Source organism: Theropithecus gelada, chromosome 1 (genome assembly GCF_003255815.1).
Source record: "Theropithecus gelada isolate Dixy chromosome 1, Tgel_1.0, whole genome shotgun sequence".
Lineage (NCBI taxonomy): Eukaryota > Metazoa > Chordata > Mammalia > Primates > Cercopithecidae > Theropithecus > Theropithecus gelada.
In genome coordinates, this window is record NC_037668.1 from 92,859,507 (window position 1) to 92,881,519 (window position 22,013).

Sequence of the window (22,013 nt, forward strand, 5' to 3'; positions counted from 1 at the left end):
TATATGGCAGAAACAGTATTTGAAGAATACTGGCCTAAACTTTTCCAGAACCTATGAATGAAATTAATTCACACACTCAAAAGACCAAACAAATCCCAGGAAGGAAGGGGGCAGGAGCAGAAGGAGACGAAGAAAAAGAAGAAAAGAGGGAGGGAAAGGGAAAAAAGAAGGAAAAGGAAAGAAGGAAGAAAGAAAAGAAAGAAACAGAGAATGGGAGGGAGGGAAAGGAAAGAAAGGAGAAAAAGAAAGAAAAATTCATACTCAGATTCAAGTGAACACCAAAGGAAAAAATTTGAGGGCAGGACAAGTGTGGAGATCATTATCAAAGGAATGGCAGAGAGACCACTGACTTCTCAGTAGCTGCAATGGAAGCCAAATGACAATACATTAACATACTCCATGGGTTGAAAGAAAATAATTGATAATCTATTATTCTATTCTTAGTGAAAAAAATCTTTCAAGAATGAGGATAGTATAAATATATACATTTCCAAAACCAAATAGAAACACAGAGACTTTGCTATTAAAAGGAATTCAGAAGGGTGTCATTCTGGAAGAAAGAATGTGATCCTAGATGGATGCTCTGAGGTACAAGAAAGAATGAAGAGTAAAGAGAGTGGTAAGTACATGAATAAATGTAAACAATGCAAAATTGTGCATAACACAACATAACAATGTAATATGAGATGAAAAAGTACGATAAATACACAAAAATAAAAGCATGCAAATTAAGAAGAGAGTAAATGAAGTTACTGTTTCGTTTTTGTGGTATTGAGCACAAGAATAACGTTAGTGACTAACTTTTTACTTAATAGGTGATATATACATATAAACATGCTAGGCTAAACTCTAAAAAAAAATGACAAAATATAGCCTATAAACTATTAGAGTTTAAAAAAAGGAATAAAAATAATACAAAAAAAGAAGAGAAAAAGAAGTATATAAAAGTAAAGCAAAGAGAAAGCAAAATGTAAAGTGATAGATTTAAAATATTAGTTACTAATATCAGTTAACTAAAATAAATAAAATATAAATGGATTAAATACTTCAGTTAAAAGACAAAGCTTCTCAGAATGGATAAAAATTGATAAATATTCAAATAGGTTGAAATATAAAAATGGAAATAGATCTACCCTGCAAATATAACTCCAAAAGAGCTGGCATTCTTATGTTGAGTACACAAAATAGACTTTAAGCCAAAAATCATTATTGAAAACAATTTGGCAATTCCTCAAAAAGCTAAAAATAGCATTACCATATGGCCCAGCAATTCCACTCCTAAGTATTATACACATATCACGAAGAATTGAAAGCAGGGATTCAAACAGGTACTTGTATACCAATGTTCATTGTAGCATTATTTACAATAGTCAAAAGGTGGAAATAACCCATGTTTCAAACACATGTATGAATAAAATGTGGTATATACATACAATGGAATATTATTCAGACATAAATGGGAGTGAAGTTCTAATATATGCCCCAACATAGATAAACCTTGGAGACATATGCTAAATGAAATAAGCTAGATGCAAAAGGACAAATATTGTATAACTACACTGACATGAAATAGCTCAAATAGGAAAATTCGTAGAAATGTAAAGTAGTAGTGCAGCCACAAATTATATGAGAGAAAAATCAGAAGATCCATACAGAGAAATGGACAAATCTACAATTACATGGGAAATTAAAAAATACATCTCTCAATAATTGATAGAACAAGAAGAAAAATCATTAAATAGGCTGGGAGTGATGGCTCACGCCTGTAATCCCAGAACTTTGGGAGGCCTCCAAGGCAGGTGAATCACCTGAGCTCAGGAGTTCAAGACCAGCCTGGCCAACATGGCGGAACTCCATCGCTACTAAAAATATAAAAATTAGCTGGGTGTAGTGGCACAGCCTGTAGTCTCAGCTACTCGGGAGGCTGAGGCACAAGCACAAGGAGGCACAAGCCCCTGGCTTGAACCCAGGGGGCAGAGGTTACGGTGAGCTGAAATTGCGCCACTGCACTCCAACCTGGGCGACAGAGCAAGACTCTGTCTCAAAAAAAAAATAAATAAATAAAAATAAATCATTAGAGGATTCAAACAATAATGATTAATAAAATTGATCTAATAGAGATTATATATATTTCATTCAACAACTGCAGAAAAAAATTCTGAAGTCCACACAGAATATTTCAAAAATGTACTCATACATAGTCATTAAAGCAAGCCTCAACAGATTTTACAAAATTAATACAGAAGATGTTTTCTGACCTAATGTGATCTAACTATAAATCAATAATAAAAAGGTAAACAGAGCATCTCCATGTTTGGAAAATTAAAACCATGCTTCCAAATAACTCATGGGTCAAAGAAGAAATCATAGTGGAAAAAGTTTTTCATTGTGATCTGTGCCTTTTTGTTTTTTGACAGAGTCTTGCTCTTGTTGCCTAGGCTGGAGTGCAGTGGTGGGATCTCACTGCAACCTCCACCTCCTAGGTTCAAGAGATTCTCCTGCCTCAGCCTCCCGAGTAGCTGGGATTACAGGTGCCCGCCACCACGCCCGACTAATTTTTGTTTAGCAGAGACGGGGTTTTGCTATGTTGGCCAGTCTGGTCTCGAACTCCTAACCTTGGGTGATCCGCCTGCCTCGGCCTTCCAAAGTGCTGGCATTACAGGTGTGAGCCACCACGCCTGGCCATGAACTGTGCCTTTTTAAAATGTGTGAGTTATTTAAAAATTACTTCATATCAAAAACTTGTAGAGTAATAGCTAAAAATTGTTTACAGAGCTGATTTATAGCCTTACATTTTATATTAGAAAAGAAAAAAGGCTAAAAGTAAATGAACCAAGCATCCACCTCAGGATATTAGAAATAAACTGCAAGATAAACAGAAATAAAGTAGTAGGAAAGAGACAACAAATAAGAACAAAAATGTATAAAATAGAAAAACTATGTAATAGGAACAATAAAGCCGATAGTTGATTGATTCTTTGAGAAGACTAAAATCTTTGGTGAGACTAATGAGAGGCACACATACACACACACAGAGGGAGTGAGAGAGAACACACACACAACCACACACACACGCTATCAGGAGTGAAAAAGGGGATATTACTTCAGATGTTGTACACACTGGAAGATAATAAGAGGATATAACGAATGACTTAACGTTAATCCATTTGACAAAGTACACTATATGGACTAATTTCCTCGGGGAAAAATCAACAAACCTTATAAAGATATGTAAAAAACACGAGCGTGATTCTGCTAAGAGAGCATTTGAAAAAAATAATACAGGCCGGGCACGGTAGCTCACGCCTGTAATCCCAGCACTATGGGAGGCTGAGGCGGGCGGATCACGAGGTCAAGAGATGGAGATCGAGGCCATCCTGGCTAACACGGTGAAACCCCGTCTCCACTAAAAATACAAAAAAATTAGCCGGGCGTGGTGACGGGCGCCTGTAGTCCCAGCTACTAGGGAAGCTGAGGAAGGAGAATGGCATGAACCCGGGGCGGGGGGGCGGAGCTTGCAGTGAGCTGAGATTGCACCACTGCACTCCAGCCTGGGCGACAGAGCGAGACCCTGTCTCAAAAACAAAATAAAATAATATAATAATAATAATAACAATTAATCCTGAACAATCCCATGATCATTAAATAAATTGAATTGTTTACAGAAAATCCACGAAGAAAATTCCAGGACCTTTCATGTGAGTTCCACCAATCTTTTAACGAACAAAGTATTTTAATATCACATAAACACATACAAGAGGGAACAATTCTCAAACTCATAAGACACTAAAATTCATGTGAAGACTATGGCAAAATAAAATTACAATCTAATTTGACCTGTGGATATATGTTGAAAAAAATCTGAAACAATATATTAGCAAACTGAATCCAGCAATACAAAAAGATAATAGAGAAAAGCAAGTTAAGTGTATTCTAGGAATACAAAATTGGTTTAATATTTGAAAATGAATCAATGTAATTTGTCAGATTAATAAAATAAAGGAGGCCGGGCGCGGTGGCTCAAGCCTGTAATCCTAGCACTTTGGGAGGCCGAGACGGGCGGATCACGAGGTCAGAAGATCGAGACCATCCTGGCTGACACGGTGAAACCCCGTCTCTACTAAAAAATACAAAAAACTAGCCGGGCAAGGTGGCGGGCGCCTGTAGTCCCAGCTACTCGGGAGGCTGAGGCAGGAGAATGGCGTAAACCCGGGAGGCGGAGCTTGCAGTGAGCTGAGATCCGGCCACTGCACTCCAGCCCGGGCGACAGAGCCAGACTCCGTCTCAAAAAAAATAAATAAATAAAAAATAAAATAAAATAAAATAAAATAAAATAAAGGAGAGAACCCATATGACCCCCCAAACATATTTAGGAAAAGTGAATGGTAAAAAAAGTCAATATGTATTCTTAATTTTTAAAATCACTAAACTTGAAATAAAAGGAAACTTTTAAGTCAAATAGGGTACCTACAGAAAATCTATAGCAAACATCATGCAAATTAGCAAAGTTGCTATGTCAGAAGATGTGAGGCTAGGCACATGGCTCACACCTGTAATCCTAACACTTTGGGAGGCTAAGGCAGGTGGATCACTTGAGGCCAGGAGTTCAAGACCAGCCTGGCCAATGTGATGAAACCCCATCTCTACTAAAAATTCAAAAATTAGCATGGTGCCTGTAATCCCATCTACTCAGGAGGCTAAGGCAGGAGAATTGCTTGAACCTGGGAAGCAGAGGTTGCAGTGGGCCGAGATCGCGCTACTGTACTCCAGCCTAGGTGACAGGGTGAGAGTCTGTCTCAAAAAAAAAAAAAGAAGAAGAAGAAGAAGAAAAACAAGGCCGGGCACAGTGGCTCACGCCTATACTCCCAGAACTTTGGGAGGCTGAGGCGGGTGGATCATCTGAGGTCAACAGTTCAAGACGAGCCTGGCCAACATGGTGAAATCCCGTCTCTACTAAAAATACAGAATTAGCCAGGCGTGGTGGTGCATGCCTGTAATTCCAGCTACATGGGAGGCTGAAGCAGGAGAATCGCTTGAACCCAGGAGGTGGAGGTTGCAGTGAGCTGAGATCATGCCATTGCACTCCAGCCTGGGCAAAAAGAGCGAAACTCCATCTCAAAAAAAAAAAAAAAAAAAAAAAAAAAAGAAGGTGCATGTAACTTTAGTTTTGCCAGACAATGCCACATTCTTTCAAAGTGCTTGTGCTAATTTATACTCTCAGCAACAGCTCATGAGAACTCCCATCACCACTCCACATTATCACCAAAAGACTGTAAATCACCGTCCTAGAGAACTCTTGCAATGTGTACTATAGACAAGTACAAGAATTTTCTTAGCATCATTGTTCTGAGTAGCTTGAACCTGGAAACGACTCACTGTGCTTTTGGGGAGGCAGCAATATTTTATATCTGGATCACAGTACTGGTTATATAGCTGTTCATTTTATAATTATTCAAACTGCACATATATGCTTTATGCACTTTTCTATATGTATTGCATATGTTTCATTTGAACTTCTACAAAGTCATTATATTCTTCAAAGAAACTTCCACACATTTTAATAAATCCTACCTGATTTTACAATTACCGCTTGTGGTTCCTATAAGAAACTTGTCCATATTAGTTAGGGTTCCACTAGAAAAGAAATTATTTGTACAAATTTGATAATTTGAGAAGAGTTTAATTTAAAAGGACCATCTACAAAGGTGTGGACCATCTACAAAAGTGGTAACAAAATACTCTAGAACTAGTAACTTGGCGTGCCTTTCCCACCCATTGGAGCAAGGAAAGAAAGCCTTTATTAGAACCAGGAGATAGAGCTATGTGGAGAGAGCTGCTCATGACATAGCTTGAGCTATGACCTCTAGTGGAAAGACAGAGCCAGTTCACAGAACAGTGACCTCATACAAAGGGGATAAATACCCTGATCTTGCTCTTCTCCCTTCCGTCTCCCAGTCTTCTGTCTGTGCTCCTTGTTGCTGAACCCAACCTGAAGCCAGAACACAAGAGAATCTGTGGATGTAATGCATTTAGGTTAACCACCCAGGGAACCCAGCAGAATGGAGCTGGGCAAAGAGTAGATTCGGAGTGATGAGAAGTTGCTCACATGTCCACCTGAATCTAAAAATGGTAGCCACTTCCAGTGTTTTTCTTTTAAAATACAAGGTTTGGGGAGAAGAAGAAATGACCAAGGGATTGAAATTACAGTTGGTATAACCCCTGCTTCTGCAGCTGGTGATAAGGCATACACTGGTATTCAAGGCTACCTTCTTCCACCTCCCACTTCTGCTCTTTCCTTCCATCAGCACTTCAGCAGGATGTATTTTACCTCTTTCCTTGTCCCAGGCTACTTGTCCCATAATAAAGATGCTTTTGCCTATTTTCCAAAGTAGATTTGGAGAGACGCAAACTTCGTTGCATGTAGGATATGAGACACTGATAATCTTGTCTTTATTGGGTGGCTGCACTTTTCCATTGAGCAGACCACTGGGCCAAGGAATGCTAAGAAGTTGGTCATTGAATCCCTGAGTTCTAAACATAGCTCTCTCCCTGTCTATCCCCACTAGATAGCAGCAATCTAATTACTGCTATTAAGGATATATCACCCCTTTTCTATATATTGGTTCTATGAGGAACCCTTAATGGCTCGGGGTAAGTCTTAGCTTTCATTTCATTGGAACCATGTCTATTATACTTCCCATTTTTTTAGAAGAGGACACTAAAACCAAGATAATTTGTAATATTTGCCTAAGAGTGCACAGTTAGTACAACAATGGAACTAGAAGCTCAGCCTCCTGACTTTCAGACTAATTTGCTTCCCACACACTGGAGGAGTAGAGCTGTATCTTATCACTGTAACAGGTGGAATGGGAAACAGCAATAACACAATGTTAGACTGTGATAAAGGTGACTCAAGGGAGGGAGAAATACACAGTAGCAGATGTCCCGTAAATATTAAGGCACTGTAGAGAATAAGACATTTGTCATCCTGCCATCTCATTGTGCCAAGCTACAGGAGTAATGTTTTTGCCCTGTGTTTTTCCAAAGCAGGGCCTCTTCCAAAACAATTCAGGGTGATGACTACTTGAGTGCATTATAATGTGTTTGCTAATGAATTTTCTTGATATTGGAAAATAACATTTTTCTTGTGTAATGTCCCCTCTCCTTTCTCTTAAAGGAGCCCACATTGCCATTTATTTTATTTTTTATTTTTCTTGGTCACAGAGAAGTCCATGCTAGTGAAGCAATTAAGGGCTCTTTCTAACCCATAAATCACCAACAAAATGGATATTCCAGTGCACCCATAGGGATTTGAGGGCTCATGTGAGGGAAGTCTGTAAATGACTCTGCATTTTAGGATTTCCATAGCCTTTCTGAGGCCCATTAAACTGATCAGTAGGTAGTAAGTGATGAGGCATAAAGCTGGGAGGTGGGGTGATGTAAAGAAAAAATTAACAAATGAGACTGAGTCAGCCAAAGTGAAAATTTCGTTTGTAAGGGTTGGTGCCTCTTCAGACTTCTAAGCAACTTGAAGAAGGTAATCACCATTTTATTATTTTTATTATCTTATTTATTTTTAGACTTTAACATAGTCAATACTGGGTTGCAGTACCTTGCTAAGAGGGAGGAGAACCAACTTCATACATTAGTGTCATGCTAAAATATTCATTGGGGAAATTAATATAGCATTTTATTTAGGGCTTTCAATGTATATATCAAAGGAGAAGCTAATCAGGGGAAATTCAGTCTATTCTTAAGTTGGTGGGGAATGATATTTTTTGATAGGGAGTTTTTCACACCTGTTAGATCATATAAATTCAGTGGATGCTTTTTTTCCTCATGAAAAGTGAGGAAGCAGTAAACATTTAAAACACAGTATTTTTTTTTCCTGTCATCCTTACACAGGGGCCATGCTAATCTTCTCTGTATCATTCCAAGTATTAATTATTTTTAAGTGAAGTATTTAATATGCTGATCTTAAGGTTCAGTTCAATGACTTTTAAAAAAAATTTTAGAGGCAGAGTCTCATTCTGTCATCCAGGCTGAAGTACAGTGGAGTAATCATGGCTCACTGCAACCTCAACCTCAAGCCCCTGGGCTTAAGTGATTCTCCCACCTCAGCCTCCTGAGTATCTGGAGACACAGGCATACATAGCCATACTGGGCTAATTTTTTTTTTTTTTTTAAGACCAGCTATGTTGCCCAGGCTGGTCTTGAATTCCTGGCCTCAAGCAATCCTCCCACCTCGGCCTCCTGAAGCACTGGGATTACAAGCCTGAGCCACCATGCTTGGCCAATGGATTTCGATAATTGTACACATTCATGTTACTACCATCTAAAGTTCCAAAAAGTTGTCTCATCCTCTTGTCCCTTTCTAGTCAAATCCCTTTCCTTCTGACTAAGGGAACCTCTTTTTTTTTTTTTTTTTTTGAGATAGAGTCTCGCCCTGGTGCCCAGGCTGGAGTGCAGAGGCAAGCTTTGCCTCCCGGGTTCATGCCATTCTCCTGCCTCAGCCTCCCTGGGACTACAGGCGCCCGCCACCACGCCCGGCTAATTTTTTGTATTTTTAGTAAAGACGGGGTTTTACCGTGTTAGCCAAGATGGTCTCGATCTCCTGACCTCGTGATCCACCCGCCTCGGCCTCCCAAAGTGCTGGGATTACAGGCATGAGCCACCGCGCCTGGCGGAGGGAACACTTTCTGATCCTATCACCATAGATTAGTTTGCCTGTTCTGGGACCGCATATAACTAGAGTCATACCACATTTATTATTTTGCGTCTGGTGTCTTTCACTCACCATGGTTCTAGAATCATCTTTTTTTTTTTTTTTTTGCAAGTATCAGTGGCTCGTTCCTTTTATTGTTGAGGAGTATTCCTTTGTATGAATATATCACAATGTGTTTATCCAATCTCCTATTGCTGGACATTTGAGTTGTTTTCCATTTTCGGCTGTTATGAATACAAGTATTATGAGCATTCTTGTACAAAACGTTTTGTGGACATATATTTTCATTTTTGGGGGGTATACACCTGGGAGTAGAATAGCTGGTAACTGCATGTTTAATTGTTTGAGGACCTGTCAGACTGTTTTCCAAAGTGGCTGTACCACCTACATTCCTACCAGCAAGGTACAAGGGTTCTAATTTCTCCATATCCTTCCAACACTTGTTGTTCATATTTTTTATTACAGCCATCCTAGGGGGTGTAGTTATATCTCATTGTGGTTTTGATTTGCATTTTCCTAATGATTAATGATGTTGAACATCTTTTCAAGAGTTTATTGGCTACTTGTACATCTTCTTTGGGGAAATGTCTATTCATATCATTTGTTCATTTTAAATTGGGTAATTTGTCTTTTTATTGTTGAGTCCTAATTGGTTCTTAACTTGAGTGAAATTGAATTGAGAAAGTCTGTTGTAACAGGTAAGCCTCTTGCAGTTGAAAGTAACCAAAAATCCAACCTACATTATTAATTTAAGCATTCATGGAATTTGTTGTATCACAGACCTGAAAGTTCTTGGAGGTAGTTCTGGCTTCAAGAATGTCCTGGTCCAGAGCAAAAAAAAAAAAAAAAAAAAAAAAAAAAATGTTGGGGGTGGTGGTTCACACCTGTAATCCCAGCACTTTGGGAGGCTAAGATGGGCAGATCACATGAGGTCAGGAGTTTGAGACCAGCCTGGCCAACATGGTGAAACCCTGTCTCTATTAAAAATACAAAAATTAGCTGGGCGTGGTGGCAGACACCTGTAATCTCAGCTACTCAGGAGGCTGAGGCACGAGAATCGTTTGAACCCGGGAGGCGGAGGTTGCAGTGAGCCAAGATCATGCCACTGCACTCCAGCCTGGGCAACAAGAGCAAAACTCTGTCTCAAAAAAAAAAAAAAAAAAAAAAAAGTGACACCAGGACCAGATTTCTTCCTCCTCCCCTCTTAGCTCTGTTTTCACTGTGTGAGCCCCATTCTTGGACAGGCCTCACCAATTAGAACAGCAAGATGGCTATAGCATCTCCAGCCACACATTCTTCCAGGTTCAGGCCAACTGGAGAAGAGTGCTTGCTCACAGAAGCACTGGCAAAAAGACTTACAGGTCCTGACTGATTACAGACCAATCTGAACTGCAGTGGCCAAGAGGAATAGGTACACTGATTTAGGGGGATTCACAGACCCCATTTCCAAAGCAAGGGTTACAGTCCACCCGAAACACATGGATTCCAAGTGGGGGAGAAGCGAGTTCTCCAGAGAGAAATTAGAATACATTTACCAAAAGAGGAGGAAAAGGGATGTCGGGGATATCAAAAACTAGCAAATGTCCACTACAGTGCTTCCCAACCATGGCCTCACTAAAAATCAACATGATTTTTATCTAAGCAACTAAGCAAAGAGGTGAGGCCACAGAGTAAAATACTATTATTGACACAGGAATATAGATAAAGGCAAAAGAATAGTTAGCCAGCAGTAAAAGCATTAAAATGTCACTAAATTTAGCATCTGAAGACCTGGCTCGAATCCTAGGTTTGCTACTTGCTAGCACTATGACCTTGGAAAAAATCACTTAACCTTCCAAATCACATTTCTTTCTTTCTTTCTCTTTTCTTTCCTTTTTTGAGACACGGTCTTACTCTGTCACCCAGGCTAGAGTGCACTGGCATGATCATAGCTCACTGTAGCCTCAACCTCCTAGGCTCAAGAAATCCTTCCAGCTCAGCCTCCTGAGTAGCTGTGACTACAGGTGCATACCACCATGCCTGCCTAATGTTCATATTTTTTGTAGAGATGGGGTTTTGTCATGTTGCCCAGGCTAGTCTTGTACTCCTGGACTCAAGTGATCCTCCTGCTTCGACCTCCCATAATGCTGGGATTATAGGGATGAGCCATCACACCCAGCCAAACCACATTTTTCTAAGCCACAAAGTAGCAATTACCTCAAAGTATAATTCCAGCATCATAGGTTGGTTTTAGAAATATAAACTTGTAAAAGTGCCTGGCACATAGAGGATATTCACTCTGAAATCCTGGGTCATAACTTTGTCTACCTGCTTTCCATGTGATCCCACCCCAAGGCTGCTTCCTATCCAGCCAGTGTTTGCTTTCCGGATGGGACTGCAGAGATTTCCACAGAAAGTCTTTTGAACCATTACCTTACTGAGCCCCAAACTGTAATTTCAGCTATGTGATTAGAGCATTGTTCTACCAACACTGAGAATGGTTTCTGGCTGGAATATCAGCGGAACATCGTGAGCCAGACACAGGTAGTCCTTTGAACACAGCCTGGGGTATAAGACAGAGATGATCATCACAGTTGGAGATCTAGAAAATGTCCCTGGAGACCTCAGAATCCCATGGTTTGGCTTCCAGGAGTGGAAATGAGTGCCAACTTCCCCTCTCAAAGCACACTGCCCCTCTGGATTCTAGTATGTTAACTAATCCCTTCCTCCTCCAGAACAGGAAAGAAGGAAGGAAGGGTTTAAAACTGTTCCATTGGTAGCCTCAGAATTTCTACATAAGGAAAGCTTAGGGGCAGCCATCTGGCTGCTATGAGTTTCTAGGGGAGTTGCTTTTGAAATTGTTTGCATTTTAAATAAGAAGGTTTGGCCAGGCGCAGTGACTTACACCTGTAATCCCAGCACTTTGGGAGGCAGAGGCGGGTGGATCACCTGAGGCCAGGAGTTCAAGACCAACCTGGCCAACATGGTGAGACCCCATCTCTACTAAAAAATACAAAAATTAGCCAGGTGTGGCAGAGTGCACCTCCGGAGCCAGAGAGGTAGAAGAATTGCTTGAACCTGGGAGGTGGGGGCTGCAATGAGCTGAGATCGCGCCACTGTACTCTAGCCTGAGCAATAGAGTAAGGCTGTCTCAAAAAAAAAAATTTTTTTTTTTTTTTAAATAAGCAGGTTTCATTCAGATTGTATACTACTTGAGATGGCCTGGGTAGGGCTGGCTATCTGGAAACTTTTTTTTTTTTAAGACCGAGTCTCACTCTGTCACCTAGGCTGGAGTACGGTGGTGCGATCTCGACTCACTGCAACCTCTGCCTCCTGGGTTCAAGCTATTCTCCTGGCTCAGTCTCTTGAGTAAATGGGACTACAGGCACACATCACCACACCCGGCTATTTTTTTTTTCTTTTAGTAGAGATGGGGTTTCACCATGTTGGCCAGGCTGGTCTTGAACTCCTGACCTCAAGTGATTCACCCACCTCAGCCTCCCAAAGTGCTGGGATTACAGGTGTGAGCCACCGCACCCAGCCAATTATCTGGAAACTCTGATCATCCTTGACATCACTGCCAACTGACCTCCTCCAATTCCCTTGGTCTATCTCTGACTGATGCCGGCAGAAGCAGCAGAGTAAAATCTCCTTACATGTATTTTTGCTCTGCTTCCTGTCAATCTGGGTCCTCTAGGAAGCAGACAGACACCAGGATGGGTTTATAAGTGAAAGCACTGGGGTGTAATAACTGTGAAAGGCAAAAGGAGAAGGGAGCTGGAGAGGGCAGGGAAAGCCTTAAAACCATGTTGCAGGTCTGAGACTTGTAAAAGGAGAAGGGTAAGGAAGGATGATTGTGTGGGTGAATAAAGTCTCAGACTGTGGTGCAGCTCTGGAAATGTCCTGGCCAGCCTAATAGGGAGTCTGGCACAAGGATTGCCCTCAAAAAAGTCCCACGTTGTATGGCAGTGGTTATGCCCTTGTACCCCTGCCATGCTCAGTCATTGGTAGAGGGCTGCCTGGGAGAAAGTGCTGCACCCTGGATGCTGGGGCAGAGTCAGACTGGAAGTTGTCAGCAAGCATTCTGCATTCCTTGCAGCAGGTTCTTTCTGGAAGGGAGGTCTGCATGGCACACTGCCACAGCTGGCACAACCCCAACAGCCGCCCAGCCTTTTTTGCTCTTATTCTGCTCTTACCTATAATCAAGCTCACAGAAGGGAAGTAGAGTGCTGTTGTGTTCCACAGAACTGCCTGAGCTCTTTTTATGATTCCTTTGGGTGAAACCTCAGTAAGTCAATCTATGCCTTAGGTTTCTCGTCTGAAATATTTCCTTTGCCTGGAGTTTCTTGTCTGAAATATTTCCTTTGCCTGGAATGCTTTTCCCTCAGCTACCCTAGTAACTCAATGCCTCATCTCCTTGAGGTCTCTGCCCATGTGCTGTCTCATCAGTGAGTCCTTCCCTGACTAATTAAAATAGCAGTCCCCTCACAATTCTTATTCTCCTTCCCAGTGTTATTTTTCTCCATGGCACTTACACTATCTAATTTAAAAAGTTTATTTCTATATTCATCATCTGTCTCCTTTGATTAGAATATAATGGATGTCAAGTCAGGAGATTTTGTCTGCTGTTCTATCCGTAGCACCCAGAATAGTGACTAGCATATAGCAAATGCCATTAACTATGTGGCCAATAGAAGGAAGGAAGGAAGGAGGGAGGGAGGGAGGGACTGGTATAACCACACGAATCATGTAAAAGTTGATAGATACCACTAATCCTTTCTCATTCTGATGCAAACTTCATATGTAAGAAGATCATCTAACCCCTTGAAGAGAGCAATGAGGTCACTGAAACTTATAAAACTGTGTCACTAAAAATTGGAACTTTAAGTTAAAGACAGAAAACTTATTTACTAATTGCATTCTTTTTATCAGATACCATGTTACATGTTTTTACATACATTATCTGCTTTAATCCTCCTAATAGCACTGAGATAAGGGTTATCATCCCTATTTTGTGGGCAAGGAGGCTGAGGCCCAAATAACATGGCCAATGTCACACACAACTGGAAGTATGGAATTTAAATTCAGATTTATCTGATAGCAACAAATAAGAAACAGACTTCAGTGCCAAAAAAGAATAGAGGAGCTGGGCTGGGAGCGGTGGCTCACGCCTGTAATCCCAGCACTTTGGGAGGCTGAGGCAGGTGGATCACGAGGTCAGGAGATGGAGGCCATCTGGCTAACATGGTGAAACCCTGTCTCTACTAAAAATACAAAAAAAAATTAGCCAGGCGTGGTGGTGGGCACCTGTAGTCCTAGCTACTCGGGAAGCTGCAGCAGGAGAATGGCGTGAACCCAGGAAGTGGAGCTTGCAGTGAGCCGAGATCACACCACTGCACTCCAGCCTGGGCGACAGAGCAAGACTCTATCTCAAAAAAAAAAAAAAAAAAAGAAGAGAGGAGCCAAATTAGATCATAATTTGATAGTAAAAACATGAACAAAGTAAAAGAATCATTACAAAAGACAAAGGAAGGAATTACTTTTACTATGCAGGAGTTCAAGGCTGAATATCAGTTACCCAATCCAATGAAGTAACCATCTACTTACAATAGGGGGTATTTACTTTCCCTTTTTTTTCTCCTGAGACAGGGTCTCACTCTGTCACCCAGGCTACAGGGCAATGGCATGATCATAGCTCACTGCAGCCTCAAACTCCAGGGCTCAGGTGATACTCCCATCTCAGCCTCCCAAGTAGTTGGGACTACAGACATGTGCCACTGTGCCTGGCTCAAGCAATCTGCCTGCCTCAGCCGCCTAAAGTGCTGGGATTACAGGCGTGAGCCAACACACTCAGCCTATTTTTCCTTTTAAAAGTCTGTTATGCAGAAATACCATTTGACCCAGCAATCCCCTTACTGGGTATATACCCAAAGGAATATAAATCATACTGTCATAAAGATACATTCACGTGTATGTTCACTGCAGCACTACTTGCTATAGCAAATACTTGGAATCAACCTAAATGCCCATCATTGGTATTTGAAAAGAAAATGTGGTACATATACACCATGCAGTACTATGCAGCCATAAAAAAGAATGAGATCATGTCCTTTGCAGAAACATGGATGGAGCTCGAGGCCATTATTCTTAACAAACTAACGCAGGAACCAAAAACCAAATACCACATGTTGTCACTTATAAGTGTGAAGTAAATGATGAGAACGCATGGACACATAGAGAGGAACGACAGACACTGGGGCCTACTGGAGGGTGGAGAAAGAGCATCAGGAAGAATAACGAGTGGGTACTAGGCTTAATAGTGGGTAACGAAATAATCTGTACAACAAACCCCACGACACAAGTTTACCTACATAAGAAACCTGACATGTACTTCTGAACTTAAAAGCTAAAAAGTTAAAAAAAAAAAACAAAAAAAGTCTGTTATGGACTGCATGTGTTCTCCCACACCAAAATCCATATTTTGAAGCCCTAATCCCCAGTGTGATGGCATTAGGAGGTGGGGCTTTGGGGAAGTAATTAGCTTTAGCGAGGTAATGAGGATGGAGCCCATGGTGAGATTAGTGCCCTTACTAAAAGAGGAGGAGATACCAGCACTCTCTCTGCAACATGTGAGGGCACAGCAAGAAGGTAGCCATCTGCAAGCCAGGAAGAGAGCTCTCACAAGGAACTGAACCAGCTGGCATCTTGATCTTGGATTTCCCAGCCTCCAGAATTGTGAGAAATAAATTTCTGTTGTTTAAGCCACCTAGTCTACAATACTTCGTTATGGCAGCCCAAAAAAGCTGAAACAAAGTCTCAGAAACTCATAGACATGTAGTATCGGAAACCATCCCTTAGAAGAGAAGGTTTCTCATTCTTGCAGTAAAAAGCCAGTTAATAAAAATGGGAGGATGGAATTTGAAATCATCAGTGAATGCTAAAACTAGTGGGTGAGTGTTTGATGAGGAACAGAATATTGACATAGTCCCCAAAACCTCCTGACAATTTTTTTTTTTTTTTTTTTTTTTTTGAGACAGAGTCACCCTGTCGCCCAGGCTGGAGTGCAGTGGTACAATCTCTGCTCACTGCAACCTCCACGTCCCAGGTTCGAGCAATTCTCCTGCCTCAGCCTCCCAACTAGCTGGGATTATAGGTGCACACACCATGCCCAGCTAATTTTTGTATTTTTAGTAGAGATGAGGTTTCACCATGTTGGCCAGGCTGGTCTTGAACTCCTGACCTCAGGTGATCTGCCCGCCTCTGCCTCCCAAAGTGCTGGGATTACAGGAGTGAGCCACTGCACCTGGCCTCAATGACCAATTGCTTTTTTAATTACAAAAGGAAAAACAGTAGCCGGTGTAGTGGCTCATGCATGTGGTCCCAGGACTTTGGGGGGCAGAGGTGGGTGGAATGCTTAAGCCCAGGAGTTTAAGATCACCCTGGACAACATGGCAACACCCCATCTCTACAAAATATACAACAATTAGCTGGGCGTGCGGGGCACACACGTGTAGTCCCAGCTACTCCATAGGATGAGGTGGGAGGATCGGTTGAGCCAGGGAGGTTGAGACTGAAGTGATCCGAGATCAAGTCACTGCACTCCAGCCTGGGCAACAGAGTGAGAGACCCTGTCTCGGAAAAAAAAAAAAAGTTAAAATAGTAACTTTACAGTGGGGAAATATGGTGGATACTGCCTTAACCAGAGATCAAAGTACATGATGTTCTAAGATAAACCACCATCACCTACTTTCTCATATAAAGCGCTGAGAAGGAAAAAAACGCTACTTCTATGGTATTTCTGCTCAAAATATACAACCTGAATGTAATCATTAGGCAAGTCAGAACATTTTAGAAATTATTTTGTAGAACATTCTACAAAATAACTGCCCTATACTTCTTTAAAAATTTCAAGTAAGAGAAAGTCAATGAAAAGTTGAAGAACTCTTCCAGATTAAAGATTACAGAGATGAGACAACCAAATGCATTGCATGGTCTCAGGCTAGATTTGACCTGGGAAAGTCAAACAACTACAGAAAGACATTATCAGGGCAATTAATGGAATTTGTCCACGGACCCTGGATTAGATAACCGTATTGTATCAAAGTTAAATTTCTTCTTTTAATCATTTTGCTATGGTTATATAAGAAAATGTCCTTTTTTCCAGCAAATAATCTGAAGTGTTCAGGGGTCTCCTAACATCTCCTGTCTCCAATTTACTCTAAAACTTTTCAGAAAAAAATCATACACACATGCTAGAGAAAGAGAGAGAGAGAATGATGAAGCAAATAAGCTAAAACAATTGATGATTCTGGGTTAAGGGCACACAGAATTTGAGACTGTATCAAAATTAAAAATTAAAGAAATGTGCTTTGTATCTCAAAGATCCTCTCTTGATGTTAATCTAGGGGCTGGAGAAACATTTCAGGTAATTAGCACAGATTTTTATTTTTATTTTATTTTTTCTGGTGAGATGGGGTCTTGCTTTGTTACCCAGGCTTGAGTGCAGTGGCGCGATCTCAACTCACTGCAACCTCTGCCTCCCGGGTTCAAGCAATTCTCCTGCCTCAGTTTCCCGAGTCACTGGGACTACAGGCGCGCACCACCATGATCAGCTAATTTTTGTTTTCAGTAGAGACGGGTTTTTGCCATGTTGGCCAGGCTGGTCTCAAATTCTTGACCTCAGGTGATTCACCCACCTCGGCCTCCCAAAGTGCTGGGATTACAGGCATGAGCCACCACGCCCGGCCTAGATTTTTTCTTTAAAGCTTTGAATTATTTTGGAAATCAAAATAAGAAACTCAGGAGAGTTCCAGAATTCACAGCGCTAATTTCTATTGGAAATGTAATTTACTCTTTGTTCTAAGTGCTCATCAGATACTGCCTAAGTACTGGTCATTCTGTCTGAAGTGGTTGTTTACAGCGAGCCTTTTGCAAAATGGAACATTTTCTAATGCCAATTTCGTAAATGGAAACATAATATATGCAAAAAAGAAGAAAAAAAAGGCTAAAGGAAATACAATGAATCCACTCAATTTCAAATGACCTGGCTTTATTTTCTTAAACTTGACATTAATTTTATAATCCTTCCACACATGAAGCTTGAGTTGACAGTTGGATTGTTTAGGGAGAAATCAGTGGGTGTCTATTTTCTTATAAAGTACTTATAAATTAGAAACTACATATGGCCATCTTCTCAGTTTCTTCATGCATCCGGTTTTTAAATTACCTTGGCTCCTGTCTATTTCTCTACGTTAGACTGCCCACCAGTGTTATGAGGCACCTACTAGGTGCTGTGAAAATATAAAAGACTGAGACATGGGTCTCTGTGGCTGAGACCACTATTTAACAGCCATTCTTTCTTGGAAACAAAAAACCTTTATTGTTTGGTATGTCAGTGTACTTGGCTATAAAATATTTCCCAGCCTTCCTTGCAAATTTGGTGGCCAATGAGCTATTAGCGAGACTTCCAGAAAAAGTCTTTAAAATTTGGCTGGGAGGCCTACCCTTTACCCTTAATCCTTTCCACCTTGCCTGGAACAGAAATATGAGGTCTGGACTTCCAGCAGCCATCTCGTTAACAGGCCCCCACCCTGGGGATGGCAGAGGAAACAGCAAAAAGAGGCTATGTTCCTGCTTTTGGATTTTAGAGACAGACTCTTCCTCTGTCACCTAGACTGGAGTATAGTGGTTGCAACCATAGCTCACTGCAGCCTCTAACTCCTGGGGTCAAGGGATCATCCCAGCTCAGCCTCCCAGGAGCTAGGATGACAGGTGTGGGCCCAAGGTAATAATAAAATAATAAAATTTAATTTTTTTTTTTTTGTAAAAATGGAGTCTCAGTATGTTGCCCAGGATAGTTTCAAACTCCCAACCTCAAGCAATCCTCCCACCTTGGCCTCTCAAGGAGCTGGAATTACAGGTATGAGCCACCACACCTGGTCTCAACTCCTGTATCTCCAGAACTAGTGACTGAATGCAACTCTTAAATTATATAGTATCTGATTTCATTAACAAATTTAGGAGAGACTAATGCACACAAAACAATTAGAAAACATTTTCCATTGACTCCCATAGTACCAAAAAAAAAAAAAAAGGAACACTTCTGTATAGTATGTAGTGTAAGAGAAAGTATAGGTAGACAGAGTAAGAGCTTTAGAATCCATCACTCCTGTAGTTCACTCTTCAGCTTAGCAATTTAGAGTTTGTGATGTTGGGCAAATTATATAATGTTTCTGAACTTCTGTTTCCCTTTTCATTAAATGAAGATGATAATAATTACCTTGTGTAATTGGAATAAGGAGTAGAGATAATGGGCCTGGCACTCAATATGTGCTTTATAATAAACAATAGTAGTAATTTATAAGCTATACAAACTCACAGAAAGAAGAAATTGATATGGATCAAAAGCTTAGAGAATAAGTAGGATTTTGTTGGTAGTGAAGGATGAAAATATTTAGGATGGATAAAGGGGAAAGGTATTCTATGTGAATAAAAGGAAAGGCAAGTACAACGTGGGTAGAGACATAGGGATTGGCTGAATATAACATATTTGATAACTATAAGGAAATTAACATAACTGCTACTGAAGGGTTGAGGAAAATGGGATGTCATATAAATAGGGTGAGATCAGGATGGCACAGAGGGTGTGGGATCAGGCTGAAAGCCAAAGAGAATATACATGACTTGATATGGAAGAGCAAGGAGAATTCATAAATTTTGTACAAAAGGAAGGATCAGGACAGACATAATAAAAGCTCGTTACCCTAAGGTCTTCAGTTATCCTAAGTGATTTTCCTTTGGAACAAGTGACAAGGAAATGACTCTGAGTGCCAAATGGAAGGTGAGTGTCTAATCCAAAAAGGTAGCCATTAATTTAATGGAAAGATTGTCTAATGGCAAACATTAATCTAGTTGTTAGAAAGGTACTATGGGGTAGCTTGAGTTCACACAAGCTTTCTTCCTGTGGTTTCGCTATAAAATGAATAATTATGGCAAAGGTGTTTTTCGCTTAAAAAAAAGTAATCAAGCCAATCAGACAAAATATGTTTCTCCATACAAACCATGAAACACCAGCTGAAATTCACCGTTTTGTTTCTCATGGTATCTTTTTTTCTCTATCTCATTTAAAAAATTATCTTAGTGGCCGGGCACGGTGGCTCATGCCTATAATCCCAGCACTTTGGGAAGCAGAAGCAGGCAGATCACTTGAGGTCAGGAGTTCAAGACCACCCTGGCTAACATGGTGAAACCCTGTTTCTACTAAAAATACAAAAAATTAGCCAAGCGTACTGATGCATGCCTGTAATCCCAGCTACTCGGGAGGCTACATCTGAAATAATCATAGCAATCATAACTAAAATAAAAGAGCTGGCCAGGCGCAGTGGCTCATGCCTGTAATCCCAGCACTTTGGGAGGCCGACGCGGGTGGATCACGAGGTCAGGAGTTCGAGACCAGCCTAGTCAACATGGTGAAACCCTGTCTCTACTAAAAACACAAAAAATTAGCCAGGTGTGGTTACGCATGCCTGTAGTCCCAGCTACTCAGGAGGCTGAGGCAGAAGAATTGCTTGAACCCAGAAGGTGGAGGTTGCAGTGAGCCGAGATTGTGCCACTGTACTCCAGCCTGGGTGACAGAGACTCTGTCTCAAAAAAAAGAAAAGAGCGGCAGTTTGGGATGATGAAAAAGTTATTGGGATGATAGTGTGATGGTCGCACAACAACGTGTATGTATTTAATGTCACTGAATTGTACACGTGAAAGTAGTATACCTTGATTAAGGTGGGAAGATTGCTTGAGTCCAGGAGTTTGAGACCAGCCTAGGCAACATAGTGAAACCCCATCCCTACAAAAAAAACTAAAAATAAAAATTACCCAAGAAGAGTGGTACATGTCTATAGTCCTAGCTGACTGAGAGGCTGAAGTGGGAGAGTCACTCGAACCCAGGCGTTTGAGGCTGCAGTGAACTATGATAAAGTCACTGCACTCCAGCCTGGACAACAGAGTGAGACTCTGTCTCAAAAAAAAAAAAAAAAAAAAAAGGAGAGAGAGAGAAGAATATGGTCAAAATTGTAAATTTTATGTTGTATATATATTGCCACAATTTTTAGAAAAATGAAAACAAAACAAAAAATCCCCAAGAGCTAATAGATATCAAGGACTCCTTATGTGCCCTTCTTATAATCCTTGACAAGGATGATTTTATTTCATCTTCTTAACAACCTTATGCAGTAGGTCTCAATATTATCCTCATTTTACAAATAAGCAAACAGAAACACAGAGAAGTTAGGTAACTAACTCTGGCTACATCCCTAGTAAGTGGTAGTGTTCGATTTGAATTTAGGCAGACCCCACAGCCTGGCCCCCACTGCCATTCCTTATGCCTGCTAGAAAGAAGAGGGCAGAGGCCCCAAAGGCAGGGGACCCTAATCACTCTTGCTCAAGAATCTGATATAAAAGATAAAGAAATTCTGGTCAGATAGTGGTTGGCTCTGGACTTTTGATTTAGACCTGGGGTCTCTGGTTCCAAGGCAAGTCAAAGCCCTGTGCAACTGTATTCCCAGCTATTCAGGAGGCTGAGGTGGGAGGATCGCGTGAGCCCAGGGATTTGGGGCTACAGTGAGCTCTGATCACACAACTGCACTCCAGCCTGGGCAACAGAGAAAGACACCATCTCTAAAATTTAAAAAAAAAAAATAATAATAATAATAATAATAAAGTCCCCAAGCAGGTCAAAGTTATAAGGGAGCAAGGAGCAAGGTATGGGCAGCAAAAGTCTAAAGGAAATAAGAGACCAGAGGAGATTGAGGGGGATTGTCTGACAACTTTCCGGTTTCTATGTGTCTTGCACATTGTATCTTCGTGACTGCCTATGTGCTTATTCACATAACTGCTTTCACTTAGGCTACTCCAATGAGCTTTGCAATTTGCAACCAAATGAGTTCTAATTCTTCTACAAAGTATTTCAAGCTCTTCTTAAAGAAGAGCTGTGTATGCAAAAATATCTAGAGCATTGCTCTTTATAATAATGAAACTTTGGAAAGAACTGAGTTGTCCAATAACTAGGGAACAATAAATTGTACTATGTCCATTCAATGGACTATTATGTAATCATTACAGTACATGAACATAAAAACTGTGCATAACTAGAGTAATTACAATAGTCTTAAAAAATAAATACATGCTTATAAGGATTGAGAAAAGCTGGGTGTGTTGTTGCATGCCTATAATCCCAACACTTTGAGAGGCTGACGCAGGTGGATTACTTGAGACCAGGAGTTCAAGACAGCCTGGTTAACATAGCAAGACCCCA

At 40.8% G+C, this 22,013-nt stretch overlaps 1 protein-coding gene and 1 non-coding gene across 4 annotated transcripts in view; both read right to left on the bottom strand.

Moving 5' to 3' along the window:
* Positions 1-22,013, bottom strand: part of JAK1 (Janus kinase 1) — a 235,297-nt gene that overhangs the window by 183,623 nt on the left and 29,661 nt on the right. The gene's annotated exons all lie outside the window — the stretch shown is intronic.
* LOC112615481 lies at positions 7,860-7,967 on the bottom strand. Its single transcript, XR_003117381.1, has one exon. It is a non-coding gene; the product is annotated as a U6 spliceosomal RNA (small nuclear RNA).